Raw genomic sequence first — 20,116 nt, 5'->3', positions numbered from 1 at the left:
AAGTTGAATTGTCATTTTCGTTCAACGAATAAACAAACTTTCGTTACCAGCAATCCGGCTGTTTTAATAACCAGAGCCTATTTTAATGATTCGTTAGCATGGAAGAACGAATCAAGACCGAGTATCGCAATTAGCTGTATTGAATCAGAGGAATTCCTGCATAATCAAAGATCCGTGGAATTAATCGTCGTTCCTATTACGTCCGATCGAAGAAGCTACAAATCAACGACTCGGCACGATTATTTTCTCACGAACTGTTAGGACGAATCGTCTAACAATCGGCGAGAGCTAGTCGCTCTGCCATTTTATTCGACCGTGCAAAGAACTTGTTCCATAAGCGGCAAGGTACAAGGTAGAAATAAACAGTGGCGGTGGAAAATAATGAACCGGATAGCATATATAAATACCCCAGCGGCTATTGAAGTACATTGTGCGCTTCATTTGCATGAGGCAGCCGCGTTCTCGACGCGCAGCTGGACATACACGCGACAAAAGAAACGCGCAAACAAAACACGCAACGCGGCCACATCGTCGTGTGCCACGCAGTGGCCTAACGTTCCGCGTTCCACCTTCTCGACCAACGGTGCGTCCGATGCCATCCGGTATCAAAGCGAAACAATGTGTCCCTACACTCCCTTGGCTTGTAACTTATGCACACTTTCAGTCGTCGCGTTCGTTGTTCGTTCGTCTTCGTCGTTCCTGTCTGTCCCACATACCTTGTTTTCGATACAAAGTATGCTGGATGCAATTAGCTTGAACGCGATTCACGACGAGAATTTGTTGCCACGTGGACGGATGGATGGATTAACGAGCGACGAGCGTGAGAGAAGCGCATAAGTTGCCCGATTTCGACGATGCGTTGATAGCGTGCACGTTGGCGGAGCGTGATGTACGATAAGCGAGCAGCATCGAGCGATCGACTTCTACGTTTGTCAGATTTGACGGATCTCCCGTTGGGAGTAGAAACATTTATTCCACAAATAAATATGCAGAATACGAGATAAGAATACCGGATGATGATATTAAGAAAAAATTGTACGCGTGTTTGAAAGAAGAAAAATTATGCAGATGTACTGTGGAGTAGAATCGAGTGGCAAGAGGAATCTTCATGGGCGGTGAAAACGTAAAAAGGATATAAAATTAGTATACAAGGCGGCAATAAAAACGATGATCGACGAAGATTACTCGGGGAGTTCTTCGTAGGACACTCTCTGACGAAATGAAACGTTTTATCGGTCGGCCGTGTCTACAAAAGCAGTGTGAGGGAGCTGAGGGGGTTGCGGAGGAGCACGACGGGGGCGCGAGAGCCAGTGATTGTAATCATATTTTCAGAGGGACGGATTTATGCAACGCACCGCGCCGTCTCTGTACATAAAACGCATTTAAAATTCTCCAGGCAGCCAGGAAAGGTGGCTCCTGTCCCTGTCGATAGAACAGGCAGCTGGGAGAAGGGAGGGGGGTCGTGGAGCGCCGCGGGGGTTGTAATTGGCAATATCTATCGAATTTTACAATAAATCTCACCGAGCCCCGAAGGAGAGCCCACGGGGGTGGGACGTAGCAATAAAACACCGGGTAGTATCGCGAGGGGCTGCCACACCATGCACTTAACGACTTATCTTATCTTGGAATTAGGTCGCGGTTAGAACTCCTTTAATCCGGGACCAGCACGAATGCCAACGATGTATTCGTTGCTAATTATAACCCGCAAATTCATGACGGTGAATGATTAATAGACTTTCGCGTTTGTTTCTTACGCAGGAAGAAACGGTGGAAGCTTCGTATTAATAGAAAGATGGCCTGTTCCAACGTCTTTCTGTCTTTTGTCAAGAAAATTAGAAATATACAAATTCGTTGTGATTCGAAGATAAAATGGTACGGAACAATCGTACAAGTGTTTTCAGCGAATATAGAGACCAATGTTCGAATTGTGTTTGTATCGAAAGCGTAATAAAGGTACAGGTTTCGTACTGAAAAGTGCAAAGTTCACTATTACGGATATTAGTTCGCTATATGAATTTATAGAACGTTCGAAAAAGTAACTCGATTTTATTTCTTTTTTTTTTTTTTTTTTTTATTTGACTTCGTATCGATGTACGTTGGTTTACTCAAATTTCTGGAAAATAGGGCTACGTATCTCTATTGCAATAGCTGCTGAAAATGGTAAAAAATTCGAGACAGTTCGGCTGAGATATCTTTTGAAAACACGCTTTCATTGGATAAATGGCTGGAACGACTAGACCTTGGAAAAACAGGCGTTAATATTTACTCTGATTCGTGGCCTTAAACGATCCACCGGAGTGATGCAGTCACAGTCGTAATTAATGTTGACTTCACAGTTTAGAAAGTGTCCTTCCCCGCGCAAAGATAATACAATCTTTTCCACGAAGCGTGACGAATATGTATAATGTAGGAAACGCAGGAAGAATTGTATTCTAGAAAATACTAAAAATCTTTCTCTTACAAAGTTCGCAAAATAGCCTTCGTCCAATGTTACCTACGAAGCGTGCGTGAAATTGTTCGAACGACAAAATTCACGGGGCAAGCAAATGGGTAGAGGAGGAGTTAAGAAATTTCCAAACACACGAACGGTATTTGTGGCCCCGTCGATTTTTATCCTCGGCCGTTAAGTCTTGTAATGCCAGCAAATAGACGCGAGGCTCGAGCAAGCGGTCGAGCAAACGAGTTACAGCCGTGGGGCCTCTAAAAATAAATATGTTGTTTATTCACAAGTAAACCGGATGCCGTTGTTTGCTTTGGAGCAAATTGTTTTGTTAAGTTTTGCCGTCCGAGAGAGCGTGGCCTCGTGTGTGTGGGTGCCGTGTCCTCGCAGATGAGGAGCGAGCGTGTGCGCGAGAGAAACGGTTTACCAGGAGGCGGGAGAACAAGAAAGAGTAAAAAGGAAGAAAGAAAATACACGTGAAGTCAACCATCCTCTCCTCTGTCCGCGCTTTTTCCGGTACGTTTTGCTTCTCCTGTTGCTAGATGCCTCCAGCTGTACGCAGATTCCCAATACGAATAACCGTTTGACGCAGCGTGAACAATTCCACGATCGATGAGCCACGAAATCGTGAATATAATTAAAATTATCCGACGGTGAAAAAATTCGAGCGAGTAACTCGATTGAACGAGCAGAGAAGAGACAGCGAGATAGAAAAGAAGATAAAAGAGCGTGAAACGAAGGTAAAAGTGTTTACCAAGTAAAATCAAGGAAACAATTTTTGCATGAACGCTACTTTACACCTTTCCACTCTGACAGGACGAAACTTCGGGCGAGCATTTTACCGACATAAAGCGGTAAAATCCTACAAAGGCCATCACACAGAGGCCGAGTTACACGAAACCGTTCTCAAGACCAGAAAAACATGAACACGAGAGAGGGCCGCGAGAAAGTATGGGGAAGGGGCAGGTCGGGGAAAAAGGAAGAGTGAGTCAAAGAGGGTGACGGTGAAGAGGAGGAACAAGAGGTTGGAGAACGCCGGAGGAAGAGTCGAGAACAACGGTTGGGTTCGTCTACGGGTCGGGCTAATTACAAAACACAATTAAAATGGTATCACGAAAACGCGCTAAGTAATATCGTTTCAACGGTGAGTCGAGTTTAACCGGACACCCGGTACAGATTCGTAGATTAATGCTCTTTAATAAACAGACCTTACAACACCGGTTGTACACCGGTGTTTCTCTCGTCCACTCGCCTTTATCTGTTCGTTTTGCTCCGTTTTCCGCGTCCACCGCGCGAAAACACGAACAAGAAGAGAAAAGAACGCTTCACCTTCGCTTTTACCTACGCGCGTAAATGCATTTTCGTCGCCTTCCCTCGTGTCACTGCGAGCCAAGTATCGTGATTTAAGCAACGTACATAGCCGCAAGCATATCTAAGTTTCCTCGCCACTTTGCACACAGTGACGTAGCCAAATTTGGCGCCAACAGACCATCGTCTCGAGATTCTTCTTCAAGAGGGAGAAAAAGTTTGATTGGAATATGAATTAACGCGTTGTCCCGACTATGTTGCGTGCAGGCGGACGCCGTTCCTCCAGGCGAGTTTCTGGACATTGTACTTTCACTTTTATAACGAGTTCATTATGTGTGATTATTTATGGTAAACGAACGTGATCGGCCGACACGCGTTTTCACAAGCGGATTTGCATTCGCGTTTTGGAATCGGAGATGGTCGTAGGAGATGTTCATTTTCTGGTATAAATGATAAGATTAGCGAATTTTGAAATTGATCATAAATTTGAGAATTCTTATTATACCTCACGAAGAGACGTGGTTGGAAACAAGGTTGATGCTAATTTCGTCGAACTTTCGACGATGGAAACGAACGATGTTCTTCGATACCATTAGTCAAGCTAAAATTATTTGTGGTCGTTGACGCGTTCATTTGCTGACAAATACTTTTTCCCAATTCCGAGTCGAGCGTTGTCGTCACGGCGAGACACTTGATTAAATAATTTGGCAAATGTAAATAACATAACGCGTAAATAAAATTAACATGTGTGTTCTAATAGGAATATCGAATTTCTGAAGCATGATCGATATGCCAATGAGAATGAAAAAAGTATGTCTTCGAAAATAATAATTTGCACGAGAAAAGAAAACAGGAGATAAAATATTAGTAGATGAAGAGGTCTAAGCATCTAATATATTAAAGTTTCCGCAGATTCCAACGGGTAATCCTGGCTGTGAAAATAAAACGTATGGCACGAGACAAAACTCGGTTCTTTTATGGAAAAACAGTGAACGAATGGGGCAGTCACATCTGTCAGCTGATTCTAAGAAACTGTGAACCTGACCAGTTCTCGAGAGGGCAACAGCTTCTCCCAAGGCCACGCGCTATGAACACTACCGACTGACTGTTGGTGTCGTAACCGGGGTTCCGATGACGAAAACTGATCCCTAATGGAGCCTCGAGGGAAGCTCTGTTTCTTCTGTTCGAATATTTAACAGACGTCGCTGAACGCGAGACCACACGTATTACCATTATTATATGTACTTCAGCGAGAATGAAAAAGAGAAAAAAGGAAGGAGAATTACGAGGTAATTACCGGGCGACTTTTTCCACCGGTTCGTACCGGTATGCAAATTTGTATAATTCGCCGTACGATGATACGTTATTTAGGCTGACCTAAATGCTGAATCGCAAAAGGGGTAGACGACAGAGTAGAGTTTAGTGAATAACCCCTTCTACAGTAGGTAGTCCGGTAATCTCGCAGCTAATCTTGATTTAATCCTTGACACAAGCGCTTAAACGTTTCACGACTAGAATTAAATAGCACTATTTAACACGGTGCCTGGGCGGATTTACGCGGCTGCACCGTTAGATCTACCTTTGCAACGGGACGTCACGAAAAATATTGAAATTAGAGAAAAATGGGAACATTGTTCCGGTAATAATCTACGCGGGGCAAAGGATCCAGTCGAATTGCCAAAAATTATCAAGTTTTCCATTCAAGTTTTATCAGAAATGTTTAAAATTCACGTTGTACATTTCGTTCGGTACGCGCGTCCTACGTATCGTATTTAATAATAATTTTTATTACGTTCGGTGTACGCATTCGACCTGTGTCTTTTGGCTATGTAGCGGAAAAAAATGGCAAACCATCGTAGATATATAACCGGGGACTGTAAACGCGGGCTATATGTAAATATAGCATGATACATTGGATACTCGCTTATAAACACCCCATTTTTATTCGGGTAACGTTTCGCCACCCCGCGACCGGCCTCTCCCGAGCTCGTTCACCCCCATGGTCCTTAGATAGCACCTCTTCTCTTCGAGAATAACGAATCCGCAACCTATTATTTTTTAGTTTTTCCACGACGTCACGCGTGAGAACACATTTACGAAAATTCCTTCGAAAATTGTTCGCATATTTGCAACAAGGTGTCGGTGAAATTTTGAAATTTCCTTAGGAAAGATCGCTAGGATATGACTATCGTTCAACGACGAGTTTATAGTCCAACGAGTCGGTTCGTTTAAGGGAATTTCTGTTTGATCGAGCGTCCCTTCGATGAAAAGGGTCTCCGTGATTTGCCTGATTTTTTCGCACGACCGCTCCTCAATCTAACGCTAAACCCCACGAGGACGGCGTTGTATACTTGCGAACAGATATTTCATTTGGAAAATCGGACCACCGTCGCGCAAATAAATTCCTTGAAAAGAGGAAAGAAGAAAGAGTCACGAAATAACTGCGTGGTAATGGTTGCAAGGTCGTCTCAGAGAATTCTGTTCGCCTGGCGTTACCTTCATCCTGCGTAAGCGGAAGTTGACACCCTTGGACTTGATATTCAAGAAGAATTCGATGGTGTCCAATTGAATTTTTAGCCTGGTTTACAGGCTGGGCGACGAGACGCGCTGTGATTGCCGTTGATTCGACCGCGACCTTTTCTCGCACGAGTAATATTCACACGGGTCATCAGGCCTCTTCAAACATGGCAAGAATTTCCCTCCTCTGCATGAAAATCTCGGAAGTTACCATCGAAGCAATGTAGGATGCGATAACGAAGTTAATTTCGTGGAATTAAAATACTTACGATGTTAATTACTTGTAAGTTCACCAGATAGGATCGTTAGCCGCTATGCGTTATGCTGTCTGTTTACTATTTGTGATTCCGCATCGTTCTCAGGATTCCATGGGAATAGCCGAGGATCCGGAGAATCCTACGCTATAAAATTCGCATAATACTTGCCGCGCCCTATCATTCGTAATTCGAAAAATTCGTAATGCAGTTACGCACGAGGATTTTATGTTCTCGTCAGAAATTACGGAACGTGAAAGAATCCCGTGATTCGTTCCGTGAAGCTAAATATGATTGAGGTACTTCGTAGCTGATGATACGATCAATTCGGTAGATCGTGTCCATAGTTTTAGTTCTTGTCTCATAGTGTTAGCTACGTTTAAATTGATAATTACAACGACTTCTAAAAAACCTTCTCTTTATATTTACAACAGTTTATATTTCACAACTAAAGGTAACGGTTGTTACTTTTCTCTCAATTGTGTTATCTTAAAGTACTTCTTTTCGACTTTCTACGTAACATCAAAATCGGAAAATCAACGAGATCGTTAAATATATAGGATCATCTTCTGTCTGTATTTTTCAATTATAATACGCTTGAAACTCCTCGATTATGACATATATGGGGAGAAAAGTACATATTGATTAAACTCAGAATGCAAGGAGAAAAAGGTAACTGGAGGAATTTAGGTGAGGTAACGAGAGGCAGAGACGTTTCGACCGGCGATAAGATGAATCGTGATCGTTGCGCAAATCATAATGATCTATCCGATGGCAAAATTCCTGCGACACAGCGTGGCCGAGGTCACGTAGCCAACGTATATAACGAAACGGGGCGACGTAGAGAGTATAACCCGGGGAAACTGTGTATCTCCTTAGCAAAGTCGACGTAAAAATAATGGCGACGGGGCTTACGCGATTATTTATTATTTCATATACAGGGCCGAGTCGATAACGGGCACGACGTTGCATTAGCATTTTTTTGTTGTTTAAAAATGAAATATATGACCTGTTGTCGGCGAGAGACTGGCTCGGCCTAAAGTCGTCTCGCTCGAGGGGGCTCCTGATCTCCAAATAAGTGGCTATACGCGTTCCGGAATACTAAGTCATGCACGGAAAAACTCTCGCGAATGCGAGCACGCCGCTAGACCTCCAAAGTATCGCGATGCTTGCGAAACTTTCGTTGGAAAATTGTAGGTTTGATAGAAAAATACGTGCGACGGTGGAACCGAAATTTTTGTAGCCAATGGTGAAATTGCTGGCGAATTTCAACTTGAACGCTGGAATTGTATTATTGGAACTTGAACTGTGGAAATCGAAATATTTGAAATGCAGCCTTTTGAAAATTTGAAAGTTCGAATTTCATCATTGCGTTTGGATTCGACCCATAAAGTTGGGAAATTTTAATGAATGAAAAAATTTAAATTTTCCTTTCGGTTCGAGGCTTATCAAGCTGATTCGAACTTTTTCGTAATCTATTAGCTGTGAATCGATGAATCACAGAAAAGTTCGCGCAATAATTAAACGCCATTTGATTACGTGTCTCACGGAAGCATGTAACGGCAAGGCGATTCACTCAGGAGCTCTCAAGCAGGGCGTTCGTCGGTGCACAGAACGGTGTTATTATTTGGAGATCAGACCGAGGCGAATATCTAATTGTAGTAACGACCACGATACGTAGCCGCGCCATCTGGCATGCTGTTTTCTCGCGCCGATTTGAAACTGTCTCTGATGAGAACAGCGTGGTATCGTTACATGGCAGACAAAAGCTCTGCGACTGTGCCTTCGTGGGCCAGGGTAAAATCTGTGAGGTACACAATCGCTTTCGTCGCTCCTAAACTGTACCAATTACAAACACTGGCGGCTTCTCCATCCCCGATGTTAACTAAACACTAAATACTAACGACACACATCTACACCGTCGCCGCCAAACGGGGCGCGGTGGCTACCTATAGGATGTTCTATCGTCTATCCGTAACCTCCATTCCACTCTTTCTCTTCCTCCTCTGTTTCTCTGTCTCTCATCTTCGTACACCGGGCAACATTTAACGGAACGAATGTGTGCTCTGGCTTGCATCGCGAGCTGTTGATTATTCGTTACTGCACTTAGCTGCGCCGCGACCGGCCACGATTTACCGAAGATATACTCGTATGTGCTGCTACGGAATTCATTAACCCCTTCGGCGCTACAAACGGATCCGGTACGCTCGTTACTCCGTACGTGAGAAGCCTGTAGACACAGGCAATGTGTTTTCCATTTTCTTCCTGGGCAACTTGCTTACTACCGAGTGCCGTCGTTGTTGTAATTGGATACAATGGTCATTGAATCACGCTTTGATCAATGACGGTATTGTGGTACTTTCCTCGAGTGTGGTATTTTTCTTAAATTAAGAACCCATTGCTCGTAGGAAAAGAACCGGCAAGTGGAGAACATTTTCGAAAATTAGAAATCTCCTTTTCGTATAAATACCTGGTGTAGTCTGGCTTTTGAAACAACATCGATGAAATTATTTTAGTGTTTTCGCTGGTATTTCTTTTCCACACGAGGATTTATAGTTATATTTACTCGTAGAAGGAAAATTAGAAATTGAGAAGCTCTTTTGGAAGCTACGAACTTTCTTGAAATATAAAATACTTGGAGTCTCGCTTCTGAAATAATATCGATGAAAGTATTTCGTTATTTTCTCAATCTATAGTATTTTTCTAACTATACTGTTCTCTACTCTTCGAGTATATGTAATCCAAAATGGATATTATATATATTTATATTTATTTAAAATATATATATTTTAAACACTTAGTTTTATTATTCAATATATCTTACTACTTTTTGTATATTTCAGAATTTTCATGAGTGAAACATTCTAAAATTTAAAAAAAGCTGTCTAAATGTACACAGATGGTAACGCAGAAGAAAGAAGAATAGCAGAATCAAAGGAGAACTTATCACTCGTGGAGAAGGAATCAGGAAGGATTCTTTAATTCTTTTCAAAGTTACGAACCTCCTGAAAAAGTAAATACTTGAAATACTCGTTTTTAAAGCCGCTTGTACGAATAGATAACAAAAATCGGGATACATACAATTAATTGTCCCCTTAAAACCCTGGTTCCCCGAAAAGTTTGCCCAAATGGTGATCACAGTCGAACGAATCCTTGCCGGAGTATTTACATTCGACGGACTTCTCGGCGGGTTTCATCGGATTTCAGAATGGACTCGCGGCAGCCGTCCGAATCCTCTAATTAAATCGACGAGGCAACGAACCGTTCCCGACCGGTCAGTCTATTTCCAAAGGCGCGTTAATTAATCTTCAGGCTGGTGTTTACCCGCGACCATGCAAGAAACGGTTTGTTGCCGCGAAGTTCGCGGAGGAATAGGCGAAACACGTTAGCGGCGAGCAGTGAATTGCAAGATTCCGTGTTTATTGCATTTAACGGATGGCATTGGCCGTCCGCATGCAACTGAGGTATACTAAGCGGTTACGTATATACTGATAGGCCGTATAGCGGTATACGTAAGTACGTACACTTGCTTCCAAAAATATGCTCGACGACTGCCGCACGCTGCAAGAAACGTCACGCGATTGAAATCGCCGGGGTTGCGAAGAGAGAAGTCCGATGAAGCATGGATAACGATAGCTCGAAATAAATTTGATATTTTTACGAGTGTTTCTTTTCTTAGCCAAAGATCCCCTGATTCGCTAATATATTTTTCATGCAAGCTATCGATAATAGCTTGATGTATTTAAAGGTACGTAGTTTCTAGAAGTCGATGAGATACATTTTATTAAAGAAGTATGTAATCTTAACTGGACGTCATTAGAAGAACCGATGCGTTTCGAACAAAGCTTAATACGCAGATAGATAGGCTTTTGCGAAAGAGTGTACAAGTTGAAATAACTATGCACACGATACGCTTGAACCATGGTTGTGGCCCTCGAGCTCGTCCGCCACACCCTCCCATTTCTAGTATTAAATCTGACCCGATGCAACCCCCACGTTATGCTTTATAGTCTATGCCATACACTCCCGGTGCGCCCTGTACGTGCACGTGTAGATACCTGCTAGAAGATGGAACGCGGCCATTCGATATCGTGCAAAATTTACCGTGTAATTCGCCTAAACGCTACGGACACCGGCCACACGGACATACGTATCGTACACCGTGCGCCTTCATTTGCATACTCTGTGTACGTCGCGTCGTGTCGATAACTTAAGAGCAAAACGCCACTACCAAGAAGCTGATCCTTCTTTTCACTCTCTGATATATCACATTGCCAAGTGAATGGAACTTCTATTGCATCCTCTCGATAGACGCGTGCGTTTAACCGGAGAACCCGGTTGAAACTAATGTAACGAGGCATAGGACAAAAGGAAGAAGAGCAGGACTCGATGATGGTCGAGAAAAATCCCAAGCATTCCTATCGTCAAATTTACGAGCTGACGACCGCAACCACTTCCCCTATGCACGGTGCAACTTCGCCCCTCAGTTCGACTCCTCCTACGCGTCTCGGTTTACTGTTTTACTTATTCGCCAGCAGCAACTGGACAGCGAAGATACTTTGTATATAAATTTTGGTTACCGGCTCGGCCACTGCCTCCCAGCCGTTTCTCAGCCTCTGGTAGTTTAGTTGCGTTGCGGTTTCAACGTTCCGGCGGATTCCTACTTCAGAGAATAGCAGTCAACTGCTGGCGCAATAGTCTCGTGCCACGTCCCGTGACTCGCGACCGGCTAAGATGTGGAATGAGTTATCGAAGATGCGTATCTAGCTGGAGAAAACCAGTCCGACAACAGAACAAGGTATAATGTTCTCCGTTTGCGGTTCTAATCAATTTAGTTGGGGCATATTAAAAAATAATTTCCAATTTCTGTAATAATCGTCTCTTACGACGGTCAGACACCGTGAATAAGTTTCGATAGCAAAAGGAAATGAGAAATCGTTTTGAAGCAGGCGGCTGCCTGCAAACTAACACCGTGAAAAGAAAGGTATTAGGATCAGACGAGGTATTTTCTCTTCAACCCCATCCCAAGGGTCGTCGTCCATGCTAATCGAACTCTTCCTCAAAATAATGGCGCCTCCCCCCTCTCCATCGAGCAACGAAAGCATATAACGTGAATCTCACGAGTAGAAGACCCCAGTCCTGACTGCCTCATTACCCGCTTTTAATGAAACTCTTTTCTCGAGGCAGGCCTGGGCTAAGCGTCGTTGCCAAACCTCGTTTAGGCGATAGGGATCAGCACGCGGCCAAGCAAGCAACCAAAAGCAACCGAGAAACCTAACGGACGAGCTTGGTAGCAGGCGGTCGAGCCAACCAACGCTTAGAAGGTAGAGAGAGGGCTCCGCTTGACGCTTCTCTTCTATGGACAAGTTCCGGCGTCGAAGTTCTCGACAAGTTTGCCGTGGCGAGGCGAAACGTCTCTCTTTTCGCGTAACCTGAACAACAGCCACGAAATCGACGTGCAACGACGAAGGGAGATAGCACGAGCGCACCGGAGTAAAAGGGTAAGTTTCGTTACGAGAGGAGAACCCTTAAGCTAGAAAATGTTCTTAAGACTCGGACGTGTCTGACACGACGTGCACACCATCTCCTCTTCTTTTCTTTTAATTTCTTACAGTCTTCCCTCTCACTCCTTGTGCGAGCAGTCGACTGCTATATAACGCAGTTCTTGCCGAACCGCTACAATGAAGCTTTGCGTCAGTCCCTGCCGCTAACCGAAACTATAACCCTTCGCAAATAAGGGGAATGCTTGCCGCTTTGAAGCAAGTTTCGGCAATTATTATGATCCGTGCTATAACCATGGGCTACCGCAAGCCGACGCCACGACCCACCGTGATGCTTTGCACTTGCGTGCAGCTTGCGAGACGCAAGCGTGTTCCGCTGGCCGACTATTGGGCCACGTTCATCGTGGTCACGAATCGATGATTAGGAGTTGAGATATTTTCAAAGGAAATTCTTCGTGAATTATGCTCGGCGAGTAAAGGTCTGGTTGGGAATGTGGCTTTAGAAGAATGACTGTGGAACGAAGCTCATTTGAGTTTGCATTTAGATCCTCTATATTTAGTTTCCCCGGTGTAACGTGAGCGATGCCGTGTCAAGTGGAATCGATTATTGAAATGACAAATAACGGGAATTATCGTCGGTAACTTAAGGTGAAATATCGGGAGACACGGGGAAGATTGGGTTACTTTCGAGAAGCTAATAAATTCTTGTATTTGAATCTGATCGTTCAAATTTAAAGATCTGCATAATAGCGATCGCAATTGAAAGCATTTAAACTATTGATCATGACGATTCAAATTCGACGAATTTGAATTACGTTGCCTGGAATCTACAAAATTTTAATTATGTCGTTTGGATACTCGAAAACATTATATTATAAATTACTCGGATTAAAGAGTTAATATCTGAGCGTTAAATTTGACAAATTTTAATTTGTCTGATAGAATTTGAAAGTTTACTTTCATTCTATAGTATTTTAAAAGTGAGTACTACGCAAGAATAATTAGAATAAATGAGCATAAGAATTATTTCGAATTCACAGAAATTCCACTGTATCGTTCTATCAATTTGAAATTTCGAATTCTGCAAGGAGTCGAGGACGATAGGTAATCAGCGGAGCATACAAGGGATTTGTGGTAACCCAATAGCTTAGGGTAAGGTAATCGTGACTCTCCATCGAGAAAGCGTCGAGATACGGGGGATTACTTGCTTACGCGTATTAAGTCTTCAACGAGGTGTACACCGATGCTATGCGAGTCGCCTAAGTAACATTAACCTAAGTAACACGCGTGCTTCGATATCATAGCCGGGCAGCTTCTCAAGATGCCAGTGCCGAATCGAAATGCTACATTATGGTTTTTGCTGGTCCGTCCTCGTTGTTGTCATAGGAGAACGATAAGCGCGACAAATCAAGAATTTGCATTCCGACACCTACGTGCACGTTTTGCTGGCTTATTTACATTTTAAGACACGTTGCCGCGCTCGGAATATTAATTTCGCTCAGGCATATAATACACGCTGCACCATACGAAGATGGCATGCTTGATGAAGCGCGTGCATTAATCACTCGGATGTTCTATTTCACGTGTTATCGTGAAAATTATGCCCGAGCCTTTTGCGACTTGACTTTATGCGGTTAATGCAATTTCAAGCTGCCCTTTGGGAACTGTTTCCAACGTCATGTTCGAAGCAATAGGCCCGAAAGTTATTACAGTACCTTCTTAACACTATTTTGATCCTTAGCTGGATTACAGCAACGGTGGAAAGGCAAACAAAATATACCATCAATTTTTGATGCATATTTTTAGAAGGATTGAAAAATAAATTATACAGTTGAATTATTATATAAGAAAATTTCTATTTGTTTTATAGATATAAAAAGAATTCTCTATATATAAATGATATAAAAAGATATAAAAAGTTCTCTAAGAGTCATTATAATTATTAATACAAATGTAACAAGTATGAAGAATTTGAACTCTTTTTCCAGGAAGCTTTTTAATTGATGACATTTTCCACTTTAGATGCAACAGTTTGGTAATAAATAGATAAATAGACGATCATCGTGAAATTAATTTTATAGAATTATATAAAGGGAAACTGTACGGTACTGTCTTTATGATATTTAAATAAGAAAAATGCGGAAAGCATAATTACAAGCTGATTTCACCTGCCAGATCAACGATGTGGTCGAGTCGCAAAGGCGGTGTACCGTAATGCATTAGCTGCATTAGAAATGCAATAAACGGCAAGGCAACGATACGGCACGTTAGAGAATACAACAAAAACATACACAGCGAAGGCGTACAGACGTGGGTGCGGCGTTTGCCCGATGATTCACGTGGCCTGCACCGTTATTACACATGCTCTTTGCACGAGCCGCGACTCTATTCTCTTTCAAGATCCGTAGAACCTCAAGAAACGTCCCCCAAGATCGATCGGGAGTATTCAAACTTAACAACACTTTCGAAATCGTTCGCGAGTCATCCGAACCTATAGAACACGGCGATAATTGCACGCTTGTAACTAGAACTATTTGAATATCATCGCGGCGTTTTATGTTCTATTCTTCTTTCGAATGTTCGCGAGCAGAAAAATAATTCGCTGCCATAAATCTCCGAAGAGCATGACGCGTGCAACAACATAATGTTCATAAATAATTCATAACGCAACATTCACGCGCAGCATTGTTCGCTATCTTTGATTGCATTCCCGCGTTGAACCACGACCTTAAATCATTGAATGAATCCACTATGCTATATTATTCTTCTAATCACTGAAACATTTACATGTCCACTTCTTTGTCCTTCACTGTAGTAGCAACCTAAAAATATTTTTTTCAGATGTTAAAAGAAATTTCTCAAATTTCCTTCCAGTTTACAAATCGAACGATTTCTTTGGATTCTGATATATCATCGTGTAGGATGATCATACGCCGGAGGCACACGATAGCAAGACGAGGAATATCAGAAATCTCGATTCGATTGCGCGAACATATATCCCAGTACACGCGCTTGTATACATTTGCCTGGCTAGAGTTATACCGGAAGCAAGATGCACCCTGACTGCGGCAAAGCCTTCGAATTAGTTCCTCCTTCTCGAGTGGGCTGCCCGGACGGGGGTGAGTTAGGGTAAGTATAAGTGCAGAACCAGCCCCACGGACGGTCTACATCGCGGAAGGAGGCCTACCGTTGATGACAAAATAGCGTGATTACGGGCCATCAAATAAACACTAGACTTACCGTTATTCTGCGCCACTAGCTCCTTCGGGCTCCCCTCGATGCCCCCGTTCGACCACGATGCCAACAACCCCACTACCACACTCGGCTTACCACACCACTGAACAAATACTGACCTCCTCCGCCACCTTCTCCTACTCGCCAGTCCCTTTGGACTCAAGCTTAAAAGTATTGCCACGTTCGATTGGCAGATCTTGTCGGAACGAGAAGGTAGAAATTAGCCTGCTGATCGAACCAGAACTCGATCGGGAATACGAATCGTTGTCAATAAAAGGTACGGTAATCCGAGTCGGTCTACGATCTTCCGAAGAAAATTTCTTTGAATTTCCACCGACCCACAGTGGATGGTATGGGAATGACTGCTACGTATCTTTTTTATGAAGAAAGAAAGCAGTACGATAGAGTTTAACCCTTTAGACTTTATCGCGATTTTATCCCATAAAACATATTCCTTGCCCGTACACTTGCGGATATCTGTGCAAATTCATAGTTTTGCGAATACAATAAAAAATCTGCAATCCAGATAAGAAGTTCTTTTAACTAATTAATGTTATAAAGAATGTCATATTTTTTACACTTTATACGCGATTTCATGTTATCTGCATTCCGTGCATATTTACGCTTTCAAATTTCGCATAACCGCATAGAAATGCTGTGTATTTGTCAATTACATGCGTTATGAACGTGTTTGGAAAGTGACTTGTCGGATACGTATCGGTCGGAACGAATGCTGTTCGAACGAGGTTAAGAAAGGGAAAAATTAAAGATAACGTCAAGAGCGTAGGTTCATCTGACGATCGACCGAGACTGGAGAAACGCGCGATTTAATTTTTTTTTTCTCCTTTAATTGGCTAATCACGAAATTATCAGCCCCATAAAGCTCGGAGAGGCGCCAACCCTTTGCAACCCTCCGCGGAGGCCCCCGGACGGCGTTCAACTGCCGCGGTGCCTGGCGTTCTTAATTGCAAATTGGTGAAATAATTGAAACAACTGTCGTAAAAATAGTTGAAAAGTCGTAATTCGGTCGTAAAGGCTGAAAACCGCAACGCGCTGCCATTACCCCCCTTTTACGCGACGGTTACTTGGAGAAAAGGGGTTGCTAGTGGCTTCGAGGGCGCCGGAAGAGTTTTGTCGGATTTTCAAGGGGTCTGTGGCCTGGTCGATCTTCCCGCTGGATAAGCCTTATGATTCCAGCGTGATGAAATTGCACAGCCGATGTCTAATTGCGAACGAAATAACCCCCATCAACGATGCCAGAAATCGATGTTTATATTTAATAGAATTTTCCTAAATGAAGGCAACAGGCGAGAAACATCACATTTTCTCTTCTTTGTATTACAATAGCAAGTTTCAAATTCAACGTGTTAACCAAATCCATGTTGCAGCTATCTTCTCATCTGACTTCGTGATTAAATCTTTGTATATATTTTTATTATTCTCTTAAACACTCAATGAATATTAGTAACATTGGTTATACAGTTTAACGTTAATTAGATCAACTCAATATAATAACTAAATTGATATTATTCGTTTTTTAAAAAGCAACATGAATGGGACATCTATTCTCAAGTGATTTGCGTCAGATTATAATTTATCAGATTCTCTCCTGCATTTACTTTATATGAATTTCTTTTTTTTTTTAATCACCAAGCGTTATGAAAAATTTGAGAAATAAGAAAAATCACCTTATCATATTCTCCTGCCGTGTGGCCTTCGAATAATCGATAAAGAGAAACGTATTTTTAACGATACAGAGTATAGATTTTAGATTTTGGACGAGTCGATTATGGTTCCCGACACGATTAAATCGTCAAGCGGGTAGAAAGAAGCAACAAAACTGTGCCAAATTGAGGTTACAGGGAGGCTCGCGGGCTGTCCATGCAAAATTTATCGCTTCATTTACATGTTACCGGCTGGCTCGTGCCTTCTACTAATACCTTTCGCGATCGATGAATTATTCATAAAATGCTACCTCTTCTTCGCCGGTGTTTTGACTTATTGTTAGCTTTTTCGGTATGTTGCAAACGATCCTGGATGCCCGCATAAAATAGCCTGGGTTTTCTCTTCTGTCAATAAAACGAGCATGAATATAGGGCTACAGAAATGTAGCTACTCTGTTACCCATCCCCTGGCGTCTCTCCAGAAAACGCTCGAGTTGCTGCGAAAAAGCATTTCGAATATAAAATTTCGATTTTTAACGACCTTCTCTACATACAATCTTACGAACGAACGCATCAAGAGGCCCATACATCACACGCTGTCCGCTTCTCCTATCGTCCAAGCATCGAATGTATCAATCTTCCCACTGTTTTGCATGCCATTCTGCAAAACAGCCCGCCATTATAGTCGACTATATTACGCACAAAATTCTCATCTAATGATGCATTCAAACGGGCAGCAACACAGAGAGGAACGAGAGCAAGAGCACTCGTTCGTGCTAGTTACGAGCAAACGGTCATCTGTTCGTAAACATATTCACATTAAAAGAGTTTCATCATGAAGATGGCGAGCGAACGTTCACAAAGATTAGATCGAGCATCTAGAACGCTTATTGGGAATAGTTATTCCCAATTCAATCTTCGTTCGGATTCATGACAACAATGTGTGATGAAGAAATTATAATTGCAAATGCATTTTCACAGAGCACTGGGATGTTCGATTTCCGATTCGGCGAGCAATCGTCAAACAGCGATAGATTGCTCGTTTACGCTTCAACTTTATTAAAACCGTTGGAAGGACCACGCATTCGCTCGCTTCGTCTAAACGCATAGGAAGCACACGTTCGATCGACCATCTCGAACCCTATCAATTACAGCATTCGACGATGTTCGACTAACAACACCCCGGTAGCACGAACCATCATCAAGGAATGTCTCTCTGGCGCGCGAATATCAACCGGCGCTATCTCTAATACTCTCATACCCACGCTTTTCCTTCAATCTCCAACTTCTATCCTTCCATCCCTTGCCTTTTACCAGAGCAGAATCGGCCCTCCCCTCTCCTCAGCCAACCTCTCGGCTCTCCACCTTCTTCGCCCCGCAAGGCAGAAAATCTGAGAGCGAGATAATTACGGTTGGAAGCGCGGATATTATTTAACCAACATTTCGCTGCACAGACCGAGGGAGTGGATGAGCAGAAGAGGGCCAAGAGGCAGTCGTAGAGGAGAGGAGGAGAAGAAGGAGAAAGAGGAGGAGTGGTGGTTGGAAGGGTAGCTGCGGAGGAGCTTGAGGGTGTTCTTACACGAACAGCCCAATCAAATATAACGGGGCGCCGGTGTAACGCCGGCTAATATCGCCCAGTGCAGAAACTTCTCCTTCCATGTTTTCGAATCTTTCGTCGTTTTTTGGCGATAGAAAAACACTCGACCGCGCGTATTTCTTGCGGCCACTGGCCCACCCAGGCCAGATATAATATTTTACTTTCCGCGGTAGACACACGGTTGAGAGAGTTAATCCAGCTGGATGGTAAGGTCGGTTGGTTATTTCAGCGGGTTTCTTGGGAGAAAGACGCCTCGCGGAATTATCGTGCATACTGTATGCTGGCGAACGTTGCCCGAAGTGGGAAGAGTTTCGAAGATCGAGACATGAATTTTCTTGTCGCTCGTTAATTCGCGCTACTTCGGCTCTAATTTACGTGTCTCGTCGAAGGTTGAACAAAATCGACCGACTATCGGGCAAATATAATTTTCTAGCTGTAGACTGTAGGAAGCTGTAGGACTATTAGTCGAACGATTTCATCGTCGTGATACAGACTATAACGTGTCTAATACATGAGAAATTGTACGTAGTTGTTAATCTGTTTTGTTCTTCGAGAGAAGCTTGAGAAACTCGGAATGAAAGCAATTCACTGGTGAAATTGCCGGATACCCAAGCTGATGTCAGACGATCGAAGAGAACGAGAGTTCTCGAACTGCCTCGAACTCAATGACTCATAAATTTCTGGCGAAAAATTCTCGACTTCCTAAATACCCCGGCGTTATGAAAGAACACCAGCTGACAGACGTGTCTCGACGGCGTTTCGACGTTTTGCAATCCCCGGTCCAATTACAAGGCTCCCCGGATTTCGGAAGGCTCCACGATTCATCCTCTCCCCTCTACTCGTTCCTTCGCCCAGCTCGTTCCTTCCTTTCAACTCTTACGCAGCCACCCTTTCTCCATTAATGAACCAGCAGAGGGAGGGATAGAGAGAAAGAGTCTAAACTTCGCCCGCGCCAGGCTACCTTTTTTCCTCCCTTACTCGCGTTTCTTCTTTTTTTTTTCTCCCCAGCGGAGAGCCGCTTTCTCGCCACAATCGGAGAAGTGGCCCGAAACTTTCGATTCTCGAAATCAATGGCATTATTATTATTACCAGTTTACTCTTTTTCTTGTCCGGGACAATGAGGAATAGAGACAGAGAGGGTCGGACATTTATTATATTCGGGAAAATTAATAATTGGTCTCGCGAGTCCGACGGAGCGAAACGGGAAAGAAAAAAACCTACGAGAAAGGAGAAGAAAGGAGGGGCTGACTAAACGAGAACGTCGTTAGCCAGCCAACGATTGAATCGCAATAAAATAAATAGCCCGGCAAAAGGGTGAAGAGGCGTGTGAACGCGCGTACACACTAAAAAAAGAATAAAAGCAAGTCCCCCAAAACAGGAGAGAGGAAAAACCCCAAAAAGAAACATCACGTTCCGAAGCGGTTTAACGAAACGGAAAGAATCGAATGAAATCTCGCGATATTACGTGTCCACGAAAACCCATCGAAACATATATATATATATATCGAGCCCGTTCCATCCTGCACCTTCGTACAATCGATTTTAGTTAATTGCAAAGCGTCGGTATGCGGCCACGAAAGAGGGAAGAAGAGAGAAAGAGA

General features: G+C 43.1%; 1 protein-coding gene across 24 annotated transcripts in view; it reads right to left on the bottom strand.

Annotated features, from left to right (window-relative positions):
• The window catches only part of LOC122574326 (forkhead box protein P1-like), a 247,811-nt gene that overhangs the window by 126,331 nt on the left and 101,364 nt on the right, over window positions 1-20,116 (bottom strand). The window contains exon 1 of one of the 24 annotated variants that reach the window (XM_043741799.1): window positions 15,261-15,282. The exons of the other annotated variants lie outside the window; for them this stretch is intronic. The gene's annotated coding sequence lies outside the window, so the exon portion shown is untranslated. Of the gene's footprint in view, window positions 1-15,260; window positions 15,283-20,116 lie in introns of those variants that run through there. 24 annotated transcript variants of the gene reach the window in all.

Source organism: Bombus pyrosoma, linkage group LG13, assembly GCF_014825855.1.
Source record: "Bombus pyrosoma isolate SC7728 linkage group LG13, ASM1482585v1, whole genome shotgun sequence".
NCBI lineage: Eukaryota > Metazoa > Arthropoda > Insecta > Hymenoptera > Apidae > Bombus > Bombus pyrosoma.
Note: the sequence above shows the minus strand (reverse complement) of the source record. Positions and strands in the feature narration are given on the sequence as shown.